Source organism: Cupressus sempervirens, chromosome 2 (assembly GCF_028749045.1).
Source record: "Cupressus sempervirens isolate cs-2001-9-10 chromosome 2, ASM2874904v1, whole genome shotgun sequence".
Classification (NCBI taxonomy): Eukaryota; Viridiplantae; Streptophyta; class Pinopsida; order Cupressales; family Cupressaceae; genus Cupressus; species Cupressus sempervirens.
This window is the reverse complement of record NC_143119.1, coordinates 270,357,478-270,379,172: the sequence shown is the minus strand read 5'-3', so window position 1 is coordinate 270,379,172 and position 21,695 is coordinate 270,357,478. Positions and strand designations below refer to the sequence as shown.

Sequence of the window (21,695 nt, the reverse complement as noted above, 5' to 3'; positions counted from 1 at the left end):
TTGTCCATCAGGTTCTCCTCCATCATTGCACTTCCCTCACCCTGCTTCTCCTTATTGACTTCTTCCTTCTTCCTCTTATTCTTAGCAGTCTCCATGGCTTCCTTGTCTCTGCTGGAAGGCACTTTGATAATAATCTTTCACTTGCTCTTCCTGTTATCTTTTCCTTTTTCGGCCTTGGTCATCTCCTTGCCATTAGCATTGGCATCCCCAGTCTCCATGCCATCATCTTGTTCATTATACCCTTTGTCTAAAGAGGTATCTCTCCCAGTCTCAGGGGGAGTGGCAACCTCCTTATTGAAATAGGGAGACATGTCCAAACTGCACTGAGGGGATTTGTAATCTTCTAAATTCGCGTACAACTCCACCTCCTCGGTCTCAAAGGGAGAGTAAATTTCATCAGTATAACCTGAATCCCTTTTAACCCTGTTGCCCTCTTTCTTTCCCTTAATTTTCTTGCTTATTGTTTTAGACTTGAAATATTCATATAACAATAAGAGTAGCCCTTCGTGGAAAGCAAGGTTCCTCATTTTCTTATCTTGAAATTCTTGGATATTATCATTCATCAATGAATAGAGGTAAAAAGGAATGGAGATTTTAGCTCTGTACCTGAAGTGGTTTAGTAGCACGAAGTGGTAGGTGCAGATGTGATCGAACTTGGTGTCCAGAGTTATGTATTTGATAATGGCTCTCAGAATGAACCCCCAAATGGGCTTGATAAACCTTGGGAGATAGTGGGTTCCACTTTTCGCCAGCTTTTTCTTCTCCTCCAAGTCTTTGGTGAACTCTGTCACTGCTTGCCTTGAGATTTTGCGATCTCTGTAAATTTTTTTCCCGGTAATGGGGATGCCAGTTACATGAGAAATAATTTCCTCTGTGATAGTGAAGTCCACCCCATCAATCTCCACATTGCCCTTGTTCCAATGTTTCACCATAGCTTTGGTGACCAAAGGTTTCCAGCCATGGAGATGCTCAGTGTAATTGGTGATCTCCCCTTTCTTCAGGATCTTCCAGACTTTAGTTCTTCTCTTCCATTTCAAGGCCTCATCCTCTAGCTCCCATCTGTGTCGTTTGCCCACCATGACTCTCTTCTTGCCTTTACCTCAAAGAGCCGAAACCTGCAAAATTTTCCAACTATTGACTCCTCTATTTTTCGTGTTTCTAGCACTTTCCTTGTCATAATGGATGCTCGGCTTGTGGTGAAAGATTTTGATGACATGGGGAGTACCTGTGAGATTGTACTTTCACTTCATAGATCTGCACCTTCCCAAAAAGAAAGTAATTACCCTTTTGAGAACACACATGTGTGTACTGAGATCAACCTGTAGGTAACTAATATTCATTATTATCATCAATAATACCCAATCTGCCTGGGATTCGATTCATATTGATGGTTTCATTAATTTATGATAGAATGTCACTTCCATCCGTCCATCTGGCCACCTCACCATTTTTTATCCCCCAGTTCGCCAGCTTGTCCGCCACCTTGTTGGCTTCGCAAAATTCGTGTGCCATGTGAATTTTATTGAAGGTTTGAAGGTCTTCAATGCTCTCCCCGATAATATTCTCCATAGTCCAGGTTGGTTTAGTTTTCCCCTTAAGGCAGTCGATAATGTTTTTGGAGTCTCCCTCTAATCAGAGACATTTGACTCCCACATCTTTGCCCAACTTGATAATTTGGTGAGCAGCCAAGACCTCGAAAAAGTGATTAGTTTTTCACCCAATGGGAGCAACGAAAGCCGCAATGCCTTTGCCATGTTCATTCTTGATAATTCCCCCCACTCTAGCCCTGCCTGGGTTACCTTTAGCAGCCCCATCAAAGATGGCCTTGAGCCAACCAGCAAGGGGGAAAGACTAGCAACAATTCTCTCTATTATTCTTGATCTTGAGAGGGGGAGGAGAGGGGCCCTTGACAATGGTGTGGTTTTCCATAAGGGCATGGAAGCATTTTTGGAAAACAACTAGCTCATTCGCCTTTTTGTCCCTAAAGATGTGGTTGTTCCTCTCCTTCCACACCCAACAACAGAGATGGGGGAGAGCCCAAATCCATAAAGAATTAGGGTGGGTTCCTTCCAAACCAAATTGCCATTGAATGAAGAGCTCGAGGGTGTATAAGGGAAAGCACCAGGAAACTTTGAAAAAGGACAAGAAGTGAGACCAAATAGCAACAGTGAAGGGGCAATGTAAAAATAGATGATCCACACTTTCACAATGCCTTTTGCAAATGATGCATCTATTGGGTAACATGTTGCCACGTTTGGTGAGATTGTCAACCATGAGAATGTGATCTTGCAAGAGAGTCCTGAAAAAGAAGTTAATCTTCGAAGTAAGGCCATGAAGCCAGGCTTTTATCCACACTGGGGCCTGGACCTGGGGAAGGAGAGATGCATAACCAGAGGCCACCATGTAGAGGTCATTAGCAATGTCCCCCCAAACAATAGCATCTTTATTATTGGATAAAGGGATGAGTCTTAGCTAGTCCATAAGCGGTCTCAGGTCCTCAGAGACCTCAGTGAGGTCTATCCATCTATCATTGATTCTGTAGTCCCTAACCTTGTTTCCAAATCTCTCTGTGCAAGCATTAGCCCAGGGATTGAAGATCTCACTCTCCCTGAGTGGGCCTGGGCTTAGCCAATCATCTTTCTAGAAATTGATATCGACACCATTGCCCACTGACTATTTGGCTTTGCCAAAGGCCAGGACCTTGGATTGCAAGAGACCATTCCAAATGAAAGAGCCACTGGGATGGACCTCTTCATTGATGAACTAAAGAAGATTGAGGTTCTTAGTGTACTTTGAAATCAAAATATCTCTCCACTCTCCAATATTATTGAAGATTCTCCAAATCTGTTTAGCTTGGAGGGCAGAGTTGAACTGCTTCAGCTTTCTAATGCCCAACCCTCCATGATTTTGGGGCTTACATATGGAGTCCTAGGCCACCAGGGGGTATTTTTTGTTGTCAGCAGGCCCAGATCACATAAAGTTCCTTTGGATGCTTTCCAGATGGGCTGCCACCTTGGAGGGGATGGTAAACAGGCTAAAGGCACAAGTAGGAAGGTTTTGGAGGGTAGACTTGATCAGAACAACCTTGCCCGCATGAGTCAGAGTGATCCCTTTCGATCTAGCCAATTTTCTATTGAAACGATCCACCAGCATATCCCAAAAGGAATCTGGGGGTTTAGCTCCAAGAGGGAGACCTAAGTAAGTGGAAGGGAGAATGCCAAACTTGCATCCCAAAATGTTAGCAATCTTCTTCTCCCTCCTGCTTGAGGTGTTAAAGAAGAACACAAAACTTTTATCCCAATTGATCAGTTGACTAGAGGCCTAAGAGTAGATGTTCAAAATACTTTTAACAGACTTGGCTTCCTTAACAGAGGACTCTCCCCCCATGATAGTATCATCGACAAACTGTTGATGAGTGAAAACTGAAGGGCCAAAGGAGGTTTTCAATCCCACTAGGACCCCTTCAATTCTTTTGGTGGAGATGAGACTCCCTAGACCTTCAACCAGGATAATGAACAGGATGGGGGACAAAGGGTCACCCTATTTGAGGCCCCTAGAGGGTTTAAAGAAGTCGAAAGGCGAATTGTTCACCAAGACAACAAAAGAAGGAGTGTTGATCAATTGAGAAAAGATCTCCCTCACTTGAGAATTGAATCCAAAAGCCTCAAGAATCCGGTCCAAGAACCTCCACTCCACTCTGTCATAAGCCTTAGAGAGGTCCAGTTTAAGAAGGAAGCCCTCCTGCCTGCCAACATCCAGAGAGTGAATAAGCTCATGAACTTCCATAATGGAATCTAGAATTTGCCTACCTGGGACAAACCCTGATTGCTGGGGAGAGATGATAGCCGGTAGGATACGTAAAAGGCAATTGGCCAAGACCTTAGCAAAGATCTTATAAAAGGAATTACAAAGAATTATAGGCCTAAAAGCACCAAAGTTGTCAGCTCCAACAGTCTTAGGAACAAGAACAAGGAAGGTGGCATTGACTTCTTTCAGGAGATCCCTTGCTCCAAAGAATTCTTGAACAACATGGACAACATCCACATGAATAATGTCCTAGAAGATTTGAAAGAAGAAAGTGGGAAAACCATCCGAACTAGGGGCCTTCCCAGTGGGAAGGCCAAAAATTGCCTCTTTAATTTCTTGGTGCTTGGGGATGGCCAACAGGTTCTAGTTCTGGTCCTGCAAAATTAAATTGGGGATAGACCTTATAACCTCATCCTGGTCATCCAAGTTCAAGTTGAGATCCTTAGTGAGAATATCAGAGAAATATTTTATAGCTTCTTCAGCTATCAGCTGGTCATCTTTGATGGTCTCATTCCCAATCTTTATTTCACTGATTCTATTAGCTGCACGGTGTTTCAGAGTGGACGAGTGGAAGAAATGGGTGTTTTTGTCTCCTTCCTTAAGCCAAATTGCTCTAGATCTTTGTCTCCAAAACATCTCCTCTTTCCCAACCACATTATGAAGCTCAAAAAGGATTTCCTTCTTAGCATTGAAGAGACCTCATCATACCCCCAGGATTGGATGCCAGTTTAAACATCCACAAGATTGCTCATCAGTTTTTCTTTGTCCTGAAAGACATTGCTAAAATTAGACTTGTTCCACTTGCAGATTTCAGATTTGATAAAATGAAGTTTCTTAGCTACCTTGTACATAGTCGTGCCATCCACGGAAATGCCCCACCACTCCTTAACTTTTAGGTGTAAACCAGGGTGGTCCAACTACATCTTCTCAAATCTGAATAGAAAAGCTTTCTTCTTGTTGATCTTGTCCAAAGAGAGGGAGATCGGAGATTGATCAAAGCCGATTCTAACCAAAGCATAGAGTTTACAATGGAAACCACCCAACTAATCCAAGGAGATGAGAGCCCTATCCAATCTAACCTGAATGCAATAGAGTTTTTATTGCTATGGTTGTCTTAGGCTTAAACATTATAAGTTAAAATATTTGAGAAAAGAGGAGAACATCCCCCCTTATTTGAGAAGAGAGAGAAAAATAAAATTGATATATGGTTCTAGGGACGTTTATAAGCATTGCGTGTACAACCTCTTGTGGTAGAAGACACTATATAGATAATATGTATATGTATATATATACAAATGTATGTGTGTGTGCATATATATATATATATATATATATATACACACACACACACATACATGTATGTATATATATAGATACATGTGTATATATATACATAGATACATATATATACACATATTTTTATACACATATATGTATATATACATATATAGATACATGTATCTATATAGACATATATACATGTATCTATATATGTATATATACATCACTAGTACATTTGGACAAATATGTGACTATCTGACTAAAACTTTAGTCACGTGACTAAAATTGATCACATTCTACTATTTTTATGTAATTTATAAGTATAGGTGACTAAATAAGTGACTAATTTGATCACCGAGAAAAATTACAAGATCAACCAAATAGAACTGACTAATAAAACTACCAAATAAAATGACTATATAAATGATAGGATAATTAGTCACCTAAGCACAAGTAACTACATAGATTACCAAATAAATGAATGAATAAGTGACTCCTTTATAATAGTATGTGATAATGTGTGTTCTCCAATAGTCACATTGCATGATAAATTCATCTACACATGCCTCATGTTTGAAATATGGCTTTCAAGTGATTTACAAATTGATTGATAAACAACATTTAGAGATAAAGTCATAAGTAATAGTTACAATCAAACAAATTACTAGTCATGGTCTACTATTTTGAAGTAGTTTCCCATGCTCTCAAAATACTCCACATTGGCTTTTGTACCTATCAATTTGCATTTTAGTTTAATATCTATTACATGATTTATAATAACATTATATAACAACTATTGAATAAAAAACTAAATTTATAAAAAATGATAGAAAATAATAATATAATTTTTAATATTAATATTTGTTAAAGAAAATAAATGTCACTCAAAAAAATTTAAAATTGAAGGCAATGTAGACTCTGCACATATATTTAGAAAAGCAATTGATAATTATAAAATATTAAGTGAATCTACTTAACAATATTCAAACATTAAAATTCTTTATAATATTGAGAAGATACAAAAATAATTGATAATTGCAAAATATTAATTGAATCTAATCAACAATATTCCTTACTATACAAAAGTGTATTTTAAAACTTTTGTTAGACAAAATTAAAATTTCATCTTAAGTATTAAAATTATTTTAATTATTATAAATGAAAATAGAAACTATTATCACTATATAAAATTACAACTTATGATAAAAACACATTCATTCATTTGTATTTAGGTGGTAATGAGCACTCATTCATTTTCATTTTCAATTAGACGTAACGAGCGAAAGAGGAAGGCAGAGGTAGAACCAATTTTTATTCTCTTGTTTGCTTGATTTTTTTAGCTTACAATGGAAATGAAGAAGAAGGAAAGACAAAGCAATAACTTACAATGCAAGATGAAGAAGAGTGAAAGACAAAGCAATAACTATGGTGGTTGTCTATAATTTGTGAAAGTAGTTTTTAATCACCAGACTTGCAAATTGATATGAAACTTTTTGATCGTTGGACTTTTAATTAATATGTTGAGGTAAGGATTTCAAATTTATTTGTATACTGTTTTTTTAATCTTGGATTGTATTTTTCTTGCAATTGACCCATTATGCATTTTCTCTCCACTCTATTATTCACAAACACACTCATGGAACTAAACAATGATATGAGTAGTGGTATTAGTTTTACTAGAGTTAGCATTACCCATAACATTATTTGAAAAATATGGTCATGATAAATAACCTTTTACTACTACATTACTGAAAAGAAAATTGGTAATCTGATTTGTGGAGTATGGAAATCTAAACTCTTTGATTGATATTTGGAAATCTAATCTCTTTGATTGATATTTTCATTTGATTTAGGTCTCCTACTGAATTTTTGGTGAGGGAATGAACTCTTAAAGTTGTGCAAGGTTCCTAGATATGCATTAGTGGCTTATGATCTTGATGATTCTTATGTAATCATGTGTCCATTTATAACCTACAATCATGTTTTGTAGTTTAAAGTGCAGTCGCTTAAAAAATATGTTCACTAAGACTTATGAGTGGACTACCTTTTAAGATTAGAAAAAATGCTTTGGAAATACCTTGAATAAGATTCATTGGAGTTTAACTGATTACATGTTTAATGGCCCACCACCCACTAGTAATATCTTCATGACACCAACCCTAGGAGCACCAATCCCTTCCAAGTAGGAGCACCAACTTTAAATATGAAAAAAACATATGTACAGAGGATTACTTTGTTTCACTTCATAAAATTAACTTCACTACTCTGTCTGAAACAATCCGAACATCTACAATTTTCAATAATTACAGGGAAACACACTGTTACTTATCTTTCTATTATATCAAATTACAATCAAGCAAAGTATCTCAATTGGAATCAATGGAATACTGATAAACTCATTACTTCTATAACAACTGCTACATGATATTCAATATGATGAGTTAAAATATTCACACTAAAAAAAAAATCATCTTTGCAAAAGAAATATTTCACATTCAGTGCACATCCCAACTTCTTTCAAACAAAGTTCCCTATATTTCAATCTTCATTAGGTAGTTAAAACTTAAAATAATCAATTATTTTCTAGAATTAAACCATTAGCATTTGAAAACTAGACTCTCAAGTTTTTATCTCAATAGCTAGCCATTATAATTTAAAACTTGAACCTCGTACTCATATAGAAGAGTGGTTATCAACCTTTGTCATTATGATAGTATTTAATGTTATTCACATGCAATAAAATGTTGTTAAAAGTAATCAATAAAGCAACAGTCACTGAAATTGATGTTTTGTTATATGTTCCTAGAATGTAGAAACTTATGTTGCAAGTCTTTGATTTAAAAAATTTGATCCATGTATACTAAATCCTCTATAAGGATCCTACATAACAATCCCAATCAGATCTAAACTTGTCTTGTTTCACAAAGGACTATATCTTATATTTATACACACACCAAGTCTTAGTTTTTTTTCTTCAAGATAAACTAGATTTCAACCTACTCACAAATGAGACTCCAGATCTGCAAAGAGTTAAAATTCTGGAAAAAGATGCATGCAACATGCATAAGATAGCTATCTAAGTCTACCAGAACAACAAATCCTAGTTGAAATTAGGTAGAATAACAATGCATAATAAACTAATTACATTCAAGATACAAGCTTAAAGGCTCATCTTGATGGTTAAGGACAAGGAAGTTTTCATTATCTTCTTTCTCTAAAATCTATAGCATTTAATTATAGTTTAAACTGGTGATTACCCCTCAATCCTTACCATCATTACTTCAATGTTCAAACTGGTGATTACATCTTCTAAGATCATGTCTTGTACTTGAGGTATTCCTTTTTGTTATCCCCTAATTAGGTAAAAAACACACACATATACAAATTTGAATAACCATGAACTCTACTTTTGCAAGGTATATTTATGTGTAGTTTTGAGCTTAGTACGGTTATATATTTCAAAATCTTAATAGATATTTTCTATAATTTGATCTTAGCCTATACCATATTTTTGTTCTTTCAATCACACTATTTATATGATGCTTGTGAATTGGATAATATTTTGAAAAAATATTTGAAGAAGAGAACTTGAATCTTGAATGCACTAGGATCAATTTTCTAATGCCAAGTATTATAAATTTACCATACATTGAATCCAATTGATCCCTTTCTGACTCCATTTGCCTTGCTTACTAATGATTTGATATACTATCCTCTTTTCATATACCATGTGTAATAATACTTAATCAATATTTCTCTATTGGTCAATTGTGTTTCCATTAATTTATGTGAAATATGCTAATGCTATCATATTATTTGTGGTACCTATCTTTTGTGTTTTCTATTTATTTTCCCTACTGCTCACTTTTTTTTTAATAATTTTCTCTATTGATGTTGTAGTTGGATTTAGTCTCTATTACCAGAAACATAATTATTTGGAGCTGTAGAGTTCTAAACCATTTTCTCAAGAAATTTTCTCTGGCCTATATGATTCAAAGCTATTTCACATGCATCGCAAGATATTTCTAATTACAATAATAAAAAATCATATCAAGCATTTACCAAATTTCATCTATAAATACCCTTACACAAGGTTCAACAATAACTTATTAATATTCTCATACAATATTGTATACAATTAGTAAGCATCCTCCATAGTCTTTGACATAAATCTTCTCCTTCTTTTCAAAATAAATACCCCTCTTTATTCATGCAATGGATTTTTTTATTTGTCTACTCCTATTTGTAGCAATCCTCACACACTCATTGATCTATATATCCCAATCATACTACACTGGCTTGGAGTGCAATAAACCCCCATCCCTTTTTTGGTCTTTTTGGATTCCTCTATGCAACATAGGGTTTCATTGTCCCTCACACTTCTGACTAAACACTCCTCAAAAGGAAATGTTTTGGGTGTGTAACCACCCTTCCCCGTGATCTTCTTTTCTCCTTACCCACCCTAAATCCATCTCCACCTCTTATTTCCCATAGTCTTCTTTTTTGTAGTCCAAATGAGATATAGTTGTGAAATCCCATTGCTACGTTTTGTCTTCCCTTCTTCATGGTCATTTTATGATTGATGTGGCTTTTGGATGCTGACGAAGGTTGTTGAATTTGGTTTTACACCTGCCAATTTCATTTACTTGAAAGTATGACAACTAAACCAATTAGCATTCCCATGGCTAATTATATTCATCCCAAAGTGGTTTCAGCCATATTTAGGACCACTGGTAGGACACCCATATATAAGGCATCCAAATGTGAGAACTACAGTCGTGGAGACTTTGAACATCTATAGTACATTGATGGAATTATTTTGTGAAAATAGAATTCATATCCTTTTATTATTTGTATATTCATACATTTTGTGACATACATAAAGTTTTATATGCTGACTTATGGAAACAATCTATAAGGGATAATAAATATTGATAATCAAACTCTCGATGTGATTAATAGATTAGGTTACTACTATCCCTAAACCAAAATTTGAGAAAGAAGCTAACTAGAGGTTGTAAATCAAAGAGTGATGATCCAATGCAATAGAGTATATGTGACCTAGTAAAGAGGTGAGCTCCCTACAAGATGATCCTACACTCTGTTGCATCACTAAATGTATGATTATCCCTCTTTTTTCTACCTTTGAATTGATCTTCAGTATTTTACATTTCATTGAATAAAAGGACTTAGAAAATTTTAGTCTATTAAAAACAAAGAATCATGGGACAAAAACAAAGCTCTATCGAGAGATCATTAAAGACCAATTGAAAGCTCATCCCTTGATAAAATTTTATGAAACTACATACAATCTTGGTCATGTGCAGGAAGTCCTTTGAAGCTTTTCATTTGATGAGATACCCAAGCCCTTAATTACTAAAATTAATCATGATGTAGTTCTATTATGATGAAACTTGAGGTTGTGGCTATAATATTCAAAGTATGTACTCACGTATGTTTGGAGGTATATTGTGTTCTATAAGAAAGGGATAGCTAAGCATTATAGACATATGTTCATGTTTCTCAATAATAATAATAAAAAGGTATGTCTTAATAAAGTTGCATGGTAGGCCTCAACAAGATCATAAACATTTGCAAATTTTTCCATATTGAGGTCATGTGCAATTGCACATTCACATAAAAGTTTAAATCCTTCTAAGAGATACCAATCAACAACCTTGAGAAGATCCTATGCTATATTTGTTGCACCATGTAAATAAATCTCATCATTAGTGCAAAAAATCCCTAACTTATATTTGGAATTTCAATGGCCTTTGCCTCTTTCTTCATGTAGCCTCCATCAAACATGACACATAATGTATCTGGTGATGCCAGTAGTGCAATCCTGTGAGCATAAAACTACCTCCCCTTTACTAAAAAGGTAATTATCTAGCAATGTTTTACTGTTTACATATTTATTATCCAAGTAGACCTAAGGTGTTGGAGGTGGAAGAGCTGCATCTATTGGATATTGTAGAGCAACCCTCTTTGCTAGAGTATGTAATGCAACAACACCATCATGCCACTATTTTAAGATTGTACTTGGTGATAGAAGACTGAAAAGTACTTCCAAACCATTATTATCAACAAAAATCATCCTCTAATCATTAGGAGAGCACAAATGCGAAAGGGACAAGGTGATGTAGAGCACCACTGATCCTTTCCATATCTGCATTTTTGATGCGGAGCATCCACAACCTTTTCCCAAATCTATAAATTGACACATCATTCACTGTCCTAGAATAATAAAAATAAGATAAATGTTTTACAATATGATATTATCTCATATGAAGCCACTAAGAAGCTCATAATCCACTTCTATTTATGTAACCAACATCAATCAGAACTAAATTCTTGTAGTAAAGCATCATTAAAATCATTAACACTCAACTATGACAAGTTCATACTTTTTATTTAATAACAATCATTCTGAATCATTGACTCCTCTTAAAGATCAACAACCATGTTCAACTTGTAAGTTCTCTGGAACCCAATTCAAATCCCAAATTTGAAATCATTAACAAAATGATAGCATTCAATACAAACTCATACTTCTTGATTCCAAACCATAAAATTGACTCTATTAAATTCTTTGAAGCCTAAACAATCAATTCTACATCTTGCAACTTTTGTACTCTTCCCTACTTTACAATATCAGAAACATTCTCCTCATTATCTACCACCCATATAGAGAAAAAGTAGCATTGTGTTGGAGAGATCCATTTTTAGAATTAAGTAGCTACAACAATAGAGTTAATCCACCATCATGAACAATGCCAACTTGGTTATGTTAATTATGTGCTAATCTATGTTTCCATCTCCTTTAGTTTGGGATCGAGCATTTGAAGCATATTTGAAAGAGGTCAAACAACCCCTCTTTGGACAATGTGCACCTTGCATTCAATATTAGTTGTAGCAAATTATCCCAATAATAAAGCAATTTCCCTTTGGCTCATGACACCTTGAACTCAAGAGACCAGTTATAGGTTGCAAAGTTCTAGAAAGAAGAACATCCTTCTATATGTTAAGAGATTATTGCACCAAATTCCTAATCACACCAACTGCTTCATAGTGGATGCCAACATCTTTAGAATTAAACATTAGGATAAGAGTTGGAAATACATTACATTCTACAATTTGGTTCTTGTTTGGTTCATTTTTAAATGACAGGGTTTGCAAAGCACTGGCTATTTCTTGCTGCACCTTGGTGTCAGTTGACGTAAGCAAATCAACAAGAGGAGGAATTCCTTCTTTTGTTTTGACAAGAATTTTGATAGCACAATTTTCATGGGCTAGATTTGTGATAGCATTAGCATCTCTTCGAAGGACACCATTCAAAATATGATTGTTGGAACCATTTCCATACCTTTTTAGCAAAGAAACAAGACTAGAAAGAGCACTGGCACTTGCAATGCATCGTTGATGCTCTGGCTTCACTACAAGAAGCTCCAATGCAACACAACCTCCTTTTTGACACCATTCTCATACATAATAGGCCCCTTTTTCTAACCAACTCAAGGTGCTTGAAGGTGTTGAACTAAAGTTGGGATGGCCCCTTCTCCTACTATAAGGTCCATGTGTTCTACGTGTTCAACAAATTATGCAATAGGATGAGCAATGTGTCTAGCAGTGCAGTGATCAACAGACCACCATGAAATTGGTTCTAAATGAAATGGTTTGCTATTTCTAGAGAAAAATGATGCCCTAGTGAGTTTTCTTGTGGCACTTTTGAGTTTGACAGAATGATATATTGGATATTATCAAAGTAAATTATTTAAAGACCTATGATGTTTAGGAAAACATATGTAAACATGATTAACACTATGATAATGTGGAGAGTCTGTTCCTTTCAAGCTTGATGTATATTATTGCAAGAGTTTTGTAGGAACATATTTTATAATTGATCACTTACTTGTACTATCCATTTTATAATATAATACAGTTGTTACATTGGTGATCACTTGTATTCTCCCTCCAAGGCTATTGAATGAAGGGCATACAATGAAAATGTCACTTACAGTCCTACTATCACTAATAACATATGAAGACTAGTATGACAGTCAGGGGTTTATTAAGTACAACCTTGTGATTCTTCCTCTAGACTGATCACCATTGAAAAATTTGACCAAACCATGCTATTTAAGGACTCTTCAACTTCTTATGAGAGTTCAACTTCTTATGTTCAATATTGAGAATCAAGTTCGATGATATGGAATTACAGAGCATATGACTTCAGGTTGCAGATTGTTTGTTATTAATGATAAAAGATATTGCAATATGCTTGCTAATTTGTCATTAAACTGTCAGAAACACATTTGGTTTTCTTTATTCCTTTTATGAGATAATGTTCAACAAGTGGACTACAAGCTTTTGTCATATTATTAATTATCTCTATAAGAGCTATTGTGAGAAGTTTGATATCAGTCATTATAATTATCTATCAATAACAAATGCATGTTTCTAATGTGAGATTTCTTTACTTAATTTGAAGAAGATAAATGAAGGTATAACTGTATTTTATAGGCTAGGTGTTTCACCCTCAGGTAGAGAGAGTTTTCTAAGGATAATCTTTTGTGTTTCCATCTATTACATTTATGATTATTGCATGTTATCCTCTTTTGGCTTCTATTACATTTCTGGTTATTACAAGTTGACTTAAGTGCTCATTTTCTATATCAGGTTATGTGACAATTCAAATGTCTTTAATCTATATCATACTTTTGTTAAGGTAAACAGTAGCTAATAAATATTGGTAGGTAAACTAATCTATTTGATTTTTTTGATCTATGTGTTTTGGTTTTATATTCTACATTGTATATCCTAGTTTATGGAATGACAATGAGCTAGTGTATGTGCCATGCAGGTATCTATAGTTTCTCATGGTAGCTTGCTGAGTAGGGTATTTGGTTGTATGAGATTTTGACTATTCTTTGATGAGATATTTGGTAGAAGTCATCATTCTTATAGATGCACTAAACTAGATTCTATAGACCTTGGAGATTCCTTTTTGGAGGCTATGAGTCAGACAATATTGTTTTTAGAGAGTGGTAATGGCATTAGGTAATATCCATTTTGCAGACATGCATGAAGTGCCATAAGTTATCAGTGCAACTCCTAAAAACCTTGTAGTGCGTGATGTAGGTGAAGTGTAAAATTAGCATCCATCTTACAATCAAATCTAATATTATCACTAAAAGAAGTGTATATAAAATATTGGAATATCCAGTATGCTCAAATTCTATATATCCTCTCATTCACCAAGCTTGAAAACTCTAAACCTTGATGAATTTTGTTATTCTTTTCGATGTGTTAATTAACCTTGATAAATGCGTGGTAAGTTATCTTTTTTATCTAACTTAAAATCTACATAGTATAGTTTCTAGTTTTTTTAATTATCCATGCCTTTTGATAAAATACATGATTAAATTACTTTAGTTAGATTCTCTTTCCTGATGTAATTCATTATGTTCATTAGTTTTAATATGGAAGCTCACTACATCTTTTTTTGTTTCACTTTGTCTCTATATAATTCATTTGACATGAAACAAAAGAAATTTTCTATTTTTCCTACCTTTATGAAAATTTGGAATTGTATTATTTCCCATTTAGTTGAAAAACAATTATAATTTAGTTTACCAAGCCAATCTTGGTCCCAACTGATACTACTATGGTTCTATTGTCTTAGACAACATTTTCCTGTATTTGGACAATGATATCTCACCATGCTTCCAACTCAATGTATACTAATATGCAATTAGGACATCTCAAAATGGATCGTATAGTACTAAATAAACTCTTCATTTGCATTCACCAGAAACCATCACTCGATGATTTCATTGGATCAACATTGACAAACTATTTTGTGATATGATTTATACTAATCACTTAACTAAGAACTTTTTCTTTTCAAGGCCTAGTTATGTTTTTGCATTCATAATTATCACTAAAACATCAACTATTAGTACCTCTCGAGTTTTTTAGGATACATTTTGTAGTTCAAAAATTGACCTCCCTTCTACTGTCCTCTTTTTTGGGATAAAAGTCAAGTATTTTATATAAATATGGATGGAAGAAAATACTTTCAAATGGTTTACAAGTTAGCAAAACTAGAGGCTTGTATTTATTTGAGTATATGAAAGATGAGTGTTCAGTCCTTTGAACCAAAACCCTTCTCTAAACAACAAAATGGTCAAAGAGCTACTAGAAAACTAATTCTATTCACATATATAACAATATGTAAACTCTACACATTCAAGAATTCTTCAACCAATATGCGGATTCAAGTGTGCAAATATCTTTCCCCATTGTAATATGATTAGTAATGTATGGAATCAATTTAAACTTCATTATGCTATTAAACTCCATCATGCAATCCTAGAAAACTGTGGATTTCCCTGATCCTTCCAATAGTTGTTTTCAAGTGGCTTATATTTAATGTTTTTAATAAACATGCACCTTTTAACCAATTGTGTGAGCTTAAATTGTACTAGAATTGATAATGCAAGTACCTTTTATTTTGAATTCTCTAGATTGTTGAGTACATTTATGGTTGTCCTCAGCATCAATTTCTTCATGGATTATAAAGTGAGAATTTCAAGTTTATGAGCCTATGATGTTGGAATTCATTGTTCTACCTTAGCTAGGTATATTATATTTTTGTTACTCATAATAATAGAAAGAGTCTTGAGAAATTCAACAAAAAATCACAACTAAGGAGGCCTATTCTCCAATTTTATTGCCCAGTTGCCCAAGTTTACTCACTTCTTACGACTTTGATCAGGAACATTAAAAATATAGAATTTGGCAATCCTAGGAATAGGAAAGGTATGTAGGAAGTGACTCCTTATGATTTTTTGGGGAATTTTTATATTTCCTAGTGGGTTGGTTAGATAATTGGGACTTTAATTTGCTAATTCATAATTGATAGGTCCAAATACTCTCAAGGCAACCCCTCCAATATGTAGTAAGCTACCGCTATTTTTAACCAAATATTTTTCCCTATACTTTTAGGGGTTTTTGTCAAATGATTTGTATGAATGAAGTGAACATTAAGCTTGAAAATGGGTTGTTAATAGCGACCTTCTACTGCTAATTTGAACATGAGTAAATCTATGAGAATATTTATGGTTGGAATAGATTATAATTTCCTTGTAATGAGTTGAACTGGCTATAGTGATATTTCTAATTCTCTTCTATAGCCACACCATAGGATCATAGTAAACCATAGGTAGTTACAACCAACATTTATTTGCAAAGAACAACAAGTGTTTAGGTCAAGAACTAGTCAAAAAGTGTGTGTGGTTGTACCTTGTACTCACAACAATATATCACAGACTCAAGATGTGGTGAACAAAAATATTGGTGCAGGAGCAGCAAGTCTATTGTACCTCAATCAAGAAAGATGTCTTGATGATGGTAAATAAGAGAACTTACATATATAAAGAGCCCCATGCACAATGAAGAATGACATAAGAAACAAGTCAACTGCTATCAACCTCCAAACAACTTCAACTTTCAATTCATAGCTCTAGCATTCGACACAACCTCCTAAAAAAGTGTACCTTGTTTGTAAATGTTTTAATGAGAAATGACACCTCACACATTCACCAAGAATACTTTTGAGGGTCACCGGGGGAATAAAAAACAACTTCAATAAGAAATAACAAGAAAGCAAAGGATTGTTCAAAATTTCCACCCCTGATATTCACTGAATAACACAATCAATGATTCTTCTATAAGCACATCCAGGCTGATATATGAGAGTATTACCACTATTGGGTTTCAATAAGATTTCCACATCATAAAGCTCTCTCTAGGATAGTGAGAAATTACCACACTTCCTCCAAATCATTCTTACTAGAAAGGTGACTCCATGGAATATGGTTCAACTTTTAACAACACCCATGGAACTTCCCAACATGACAAATAGCTAGTTGATCCTTTGTGTGATACATAAATGTTCCACAAGTTGGTTTCATATACAACATTAATGTTTCCCTTTGAATTTTTTTACATTCCCAATACTACCATCTCAATCATCTTCTCTAACAAAATGAAAGAACTAACTTATATAGTGATAAAATCTAAGTACCATACACAATAATATACCACCTTCTTGAAATATCTCCATGTCTTTAGGTATAATGAGAGTTTTTCATTTATGAATACATTGATGCTCATACATAGAATCTTCTTTTTCTTCGAAAGAACTCATTGTCCCTCTTTCTATGGTTTTGATGTCTATTCAAAATCTTGACTTCATAGGTTACACCATTTCATGTTTTTTCTTTTGATTTTTTTGGCTCATGATTAAACCCAAGCTTTGTTATTAATTTGGATGATTCTCTTGTGTTAGAATCTTAATTCCTTGTTTCCCCCACCCTCCTTTGTAATCTCTAGATGTTTTTGTAAATCCAATGTCTATCCAACCAATATAAGCAAGATCATTATTATTATTTACATATAGCAAGCTAATTTTAAGTTTGAATGTGTTATGTGGTGCAACAATCTAAAATCAATGTAAACTAGGGAACTCCATATTCACCAACATATGCAGCCCACACCTAATTTTCTTAAAAATGTTCTTTTGTCCAATCTCTTTCAAAATCAAAAAAATTAGTATCTGGTAAAGTCATACATAGGATGGACAACCTTGGATATGGGTCATCTAAGGAATTTCCTATATGAATTTTTTTTAGGAATATTTTATGGTTAACTTGTCTCACTTTAAACTGTCTTTGACTTTTCCTCACTACCAATAATTGGTGAAGAATCACTTACCCTTGTTACTAGTGCACACTCTGTAGTCTTTTTCAACTCAATCAGATATTTTTGGATATCTAAGCTTGTCTTCCCCATTAACAAATTACATATTTCTTGTGGTGAGAAATTCCTATTCTGTTGAGGATTTCCTAGTGCTTTGTTAAGTTTACTTATATCTCGGACCTTAATAATGCATGACTCTCAAGCTCCTTGCTTTTGCACATTTTTATGTGGCCCATTACTTCTAGTAATTTTCTTTTCACCAGCAACAACTTTATTGTTAAAATTCAGCCCATATTGATAAGATTTATGTCCCAATATATGAAATGTACCTTTTCCATTCATCTCCACTCGTATAGACGTAAACTCTTCATCATCAAAATCACTAGTTTTTTTTTGTTTTTTGATCTTTTTGGACTTAGGCACACCCTTGGTATTTGCCATTTATATTGAAGTACCATGGTTGGTACCAGGAAATATACTTTTAGGTATATGTTTTGAATGTTTTTCTGTTTAATAATTTTTAAGAGGAAAACATGATAAATTTTTTTGATAGTAACATATATCTCCATTTTTTGCAAATCAAATTAGGTGATGAAGCATGTCCTCATTTCCATGATTGACTTTCACCTCTTGTCATTGGCTTGCTGAGAACTGTGAGTAGCTTCACTATTGTGCAAATAACTAATTATTGGATCATTTGGTTGGTCATTAATTTGTTAGCAAAAATTATCGATGTATTTTTTTCCCTCTTTGTACAATATCCTAGTCATTCAATGATAGGTTCGTGACTCCAATGGAAATTACAAATAGTGGCTTCTTGTACGGTTGCTTGTGTTGTGGTCTTCTCCATTTTCTTGTCATCTAGTGTTGCAAGAAGGGCCAACTTCTTTTATTTCACCATTTCTAAGGCTGTTGCACATGGCTTGGCATCATACTTAGGGATTATTGAAAGTTGGTATTTGAGACAATTAATGCCTCCACTAATATTATTTGTGTATTAATTACAAATTGCATGGCTTGATACTTGTCTAATCATGTTATATTTCCATCTGGAGTCAATTCCCAAGGGGCCTCCTTCCCCTGGGATGACTTTTACTTGCCTGAACCAAATGTAGAGTGGGATGCCAATGTGATTATATATTAACTTTCAACATTGATAAGAACAAAAAGTACTAATTGAAAAATAATATAGCAATCTGAACATGAATTTTTTTAAATCATGTAAAATTTTAAAAAATTAATTGTAATAAGTTATGCCTTTTTTGACACTTATGCCACATAAACTGTATATAGTTAGGCATCACTACATTTATTGCACTTTAGTTTGTTGAGGGTTGTGGTCCTTAAATTAAACAACAAATAAATTTCATCAAAGAATAAAAATACATCTTTCTAGCTCTTTATGGCTACATAATTTCTTTAATTTGGTTAAGATATATAGAGTTGCTTCTCTTCTGATACCATCACACTTATTGCACTGTATTCCCTTGTAGAAAGATCCAATAGAACACATGAAATATATGATTATCAAGATCTTTGTATGTTCTAGCTTCTATGACTACATAAGTAAATTGTTTTAGTTTCCTTGATTAAGAATTGAAAGACATATTTTATATGTTGGTGTATGAAAATGTGAAAGAGTAGCTATTTGTGTTTATCAAACTTTTTGGATAGTTATTTTCCAAATATTCTTAAGTTACTTGAACTGATTTTAACTATTGAGTGTGAGTCTAAGCATTGTTTTTAAGGGGAAGCTTGTTTGATACTTTGGCTAGTTTACTAGAAACAACATTGTTTTTTAGATGCATACCCATACTAAAAATATTTTTGGAATGACTTATGTTTGAAAAAAGATCACAAATATTTTTCTAATCGAATCATGCCCAATACATCACGTTGAACTGATCTTCACACCCTCTAACACCACATACAAGTAGAAATCATTGCTTGCAAATAATTTTTTGGTGCAATTTTCACATTATCTTAGTGGCTACTAGGGAAAGTCATTTTCCATTACATGAGTTTTCTCCCTTAGAGGAAATTTTATCAACTTTGCACTCTTGTGCAATTATCTTTGCAAGAACTCTTAAAGCCATTAGAATACCTTCACTTAGACAACTACCTTGGTGTATTGCAAACTTGCTTAACCTAATTTGAGATATTAATAGCAACAATAAGATGCATATTACTGCTTTAAACTTGAATTACAATTTAATTCTGTAAATTATCTTTGATTTTCATATAGATGAAGGAGATTTTCTTATGAATAACTTGCTTGTCAAAGACACAGACAATCCATAATTTTGGAATGATCTAATCTTGTCCCAACAACCTGGGATGACAAAAACAAGTCAAAGTACAAACCTAGGCTTGTGTGATGTAGCGAATTTGAAATAAGAATTAATAGTAAATAAAAGTTAGACAATATATTTTTAAATTTAAAATTCATTATCCTAGTTCCCTTTTCCTCTAGTTGATTTATGTTTGACAAAATGGAATTATTTTTTGAAATAAAAGGAGCCTTCAAACTAATGGCTTGATTGGATGTTGCCTTGTTACCCTCATTTCAAAAATAGAAGCCCATAATCTTTTTGGGTGCTATTGAGAATGAAATGAAATAAATAATAATTTATTATGTATTCTTTAAAGGGTGCTAGTTCAATGGAAGAGAACCTACTTTACAAGCAGGAGGATGGTGGTTCGATTCCATCATGTTCTATTATAACCAAGTACACTACCAAATATGTGAGTAAATATGCTACTAAAAATGTGACCAAATATACTATTAAATATGTTACTAATTACACTACCAAATATGTGAGTAAATGTACTAAATATGTGACCAAATCAACTATCAAATATATGACTAAATATGCGATTAAATATACTACTAAATATACCACTAAATATGTGACTAAATTGACGATCAAAATCAGTGATCAAATAAGTGACTAAAATCATTTAGTAGCGTTATAAATGACTGGATATTAACTACTATTAGTCACATGACTAATTTTAGTCACATATATACAAATTTTAGTTTTTTTTTTAGTCACGTATTAATGTTTTTGTACTAGTGCATGTATCTACACACACACACACACACACACACACACACACACGTGTGTGTGTGTGTGTGTGTGTGTGTGTGTGTGTGTGTGTGTGTGTGTATACATGTATATACACATATATATGCATGTACACACACACACACATATGCATATGTATCTAAATACACACACACACACACATACATATAGATTTATACATATATTGTGTGTGTATATATGTAAGTATTATAAGGTCCAAGATTAGTGGTGGGTGAATCAATAATCTACCAAATCTAAAGTTTTATTAATCATGTAGCACTAATCAAATATTTTTAATAACCATTCAACAACAATCAATAATTTAAAGCTTGTGAAGTAAAGAGAAATTAAACAAATAAAACCATCCACACAATTATGCCTTTTCTATTTTCTCTACAATATCATTATACACACCGACCATGATCTCAACCAATCTCATTTTAGTTCTCATTCTTTGCACATACTAGAAGTATGTTGGTCCCAATCAAATATTTCATGGAAATAAACATTATATTTATTTCAACAAGCAAGAAGAGTGTTTTTTATTCTCTCCTTGCATTGGCCATCTCTTTTCCACCTATGGAGAAATTAAAATTGAATCTAGGTTTTCATTGAAATGTATAGCGACCTTGATGATATTACCAATTTTCATAGAGTTTGTCATGTGCAGTGAAAGGCTTGAAAAAAAATATCGATAAAGAGATCCCATAACAAAAGAACTTAAAGATGGAGGAATCTTAAATTTGAAAATTA

General features: G+C 33.7%; 2 pseudogenes; both read right to left on the bottom strand.

Moving 5' to 3' along the window:
- Positions 1-10,588: 10,588 nt before the first annotated feature.
- On the bottom strand, positions 10,589-11,263 carry LOC149572094 (ARM REPEAT PROTEIN INTERACTING WITH ABF2 pseudogene; annotated as a pseudogene).
- A 292-nt stretch (positions 11,264-11,555) lies between these two features.
- LOC149572093 (uncharacterized) overlaps positions 11,556-21,695 on the bottom strand; it is a 33,770-nt pseudogene continuing 23,630 nt past the window's right edge.